Source organism: Scylla paramamosain, chromosome 13 (genome assembly GCF_035594125.1).
Source record: "Scylla paramamosain isolate STU-SP2022 chromosome 13, ASM3559412v1, whole genome shotgun sequence".
NCBI lineage: Eukaryota > Metazoa > Arthropoda > Malacostraca > Decapoda > Portunidae > Scylla > Scylla paramamosain.
The window spans coordinates 18,809,585-18,812,084 of NC_087163.1; positions in this window are offsets into that span (position 1 = coordinate 18,809,585).

Consider the following 2,500-nt stretch of genomic DNA (forward strand, 5'->3'; position numbering starts at 1 on the left):
AAAGGAGAACAAGAAAGAAAGAACGAGATAGGAAAAAAGGAAAAAAAAAAACGGAAAAGACAAAAGCGAGGACAAAATATTGGTTTACCATGAAAACAGCACAAAGAGAAAACGGAGAAAAAGAAAACGTGGACAAAACAATGGGCTCTCATGATCCAGTACAGCGCGCTCCTTACCTACCCTCTCGTCCCTCGTCCCTTCCCCCACCAGATGTCCCCAGCGCAGCACAGTTCATATCCCCACCACCAGGCGTCTCTAGTGGCTTTATTCCCGCTGTAAACCGCACGTGGCGCCAAACCAGAGCTACCCTTTCCATATCAATTTCCATTCTGGATCTCAGCCTCGCGGAGATGGTCTTGGGAGATACTTAATTCATCCGGGCGCAAGCAAAACGCATTCGAAGCCCCATTCAAAGGTTCGCTCGACATGGATGAAGCTTCATTCACCCACCTTTAAAGACGAGTTCGATTATCCTCCCAAGGCTTCTATTCTGCGCTTCGAGAGGCAGTTCGAAGCCCCGCCACTGGGTCCCATGATGCTCAGGGAGGGGGAGGGGGAGGAGGAGGAGGGGGAGGAGAAAGGAGAGGAGATGAGACTGAAATGGGAACAGGATGCTCCCTTATGCCCCAATATCCCGACAGGCCAGCTTGGATTGCGGCCTTCCCTCCTTTCTCTCCCTGTCAATCAACCCTCTCTCTCTCTCTCTCTCTCTCTCTCTCTCTCTCTCTCTCTTGATGGTGTTTTCTTAAGCCACAAAACAAAAGAACATCATGCGAATGCGTATTTATATTCTTTTGTACTCATTTAGTCAACTGTTTCGTTATCAATGTTTTTTTTTTTTCTTCTCTCGTTTGTTTTGGTTTTGTTGATGTGAATGTGATGTGATTATACTTAACGAGAGAGAAGTGCACGAGTTGAGTATAACATGAGGTGAATGAGAGAAGCAAGAATATTAATAACCATTCACACACACACACACACACACACACACACACACACACGTGTTCTAGTAGTACTAGTGGTAGTAGTAGTAGTAGTAATAGTAGTAGTAGTAGCAGTAGTAGTCAAGCCAGGAATAAAAACACACCCGACCATTTCCACACACACACACACACTCACAACACGAACACACACGCACAATATTTATCAAACACGGAAAATAGAAATCACGTGAATTACTGAGGCAATAAATCAGCGGCTGGCCATTTCCATTTCTCGAATTTCCCGCGGCGAGGTAAAATACAACGCGAGAGGAAATTATGAAACCCAAAATATTTCACTTCCACGCCTCAACTTGCATCCCTCACCACCACATCCCACAAGCGCCCTTCTCCTCCTTCCCTCCACCCCTCCTGCACCCCCCATCGCGCCCTCCCCTTCAATAATGGGGGTCGTGGGAGGGAAATAAAGGGTGAAATCGTTAAATCCCCATTAATTGGTCCCATTCACGCCCCCAAACGTGCCGTCAATTAGCATAAAAACCTGTCCCAACTTTCCTTCCCAAAGTCACTAACGCGCAAACCTCATTTGAATACATTAATTCGCCACCGAGAGAGAATCTAATCAGCCATATTTAGCGGCAAAGCAATCTGATAACTTAAATTGAACGTCGCTAATAATGTAGAGTAAGGGAAATATAGGTACATACGCGTATATTTCTACTGTTTACGGTGGCACGGAAGTCCAGATATCTTGGGCTTAGTTAAGGAAAGGTGTTTGTAATTAGAATAATGTGTGCGCGTACTTAAACTGCACCTAGCCAATAACGTAGAGTAAGAGAAATGTATATACAAATCTATTGTATAAAGTGCACAGATTAGGCCAAGTATATCGAGCTTACTTAAGGAAAGGTGATTGTAATTAGAAAATTAGTATAATTCAACTGAATTGAACCAATAATGCCGAACGGAAATGTATACACCAACTATAAAGTGGAAAAGGAAATCCAAAATATGAATTAATAAAGGAAGAATGAACGCAACTAAAAATAAATAACGTTATACACACCTATCAGTCCATATGACGTGTGTTGTTATTTTCTTGTTGTTGTTGTTGGTGGTTGTGTTGCATTCCAAATTAAAATTCTAAAAGGAATTCTCGACGCAACAATTTTTTTGAGCACAGGAAGCTCACCACTGTATGAAGCATTCCGGTTCATGCCAAGTTATTATTAATACTGGTGGCATATCGGTGTTCCCGTTTTCCATTACAACATTTCACTTCGCAGAGAGTCGCGCCGGAGATTTCCTCTACTAAATCACTGCCTCACATTTAACGCCTACCACACATGTCTGCCTCATATTTGGCTTGTACTGGCTTGTTCGTCAGCCAGGTAGTGTTGGTCACGAGTCACCTGCTTTTTATTTCCGCCACAAGACGATAAAGCGACGGGATGCGGAAAAATAATGGTAATAAAGATGGGAGTGAGGCAACAACGAAGGCAATGGATAGGCTAGGAACCATATGACTTTCTACTATTTTCTGTCTTAATACGTGTGAC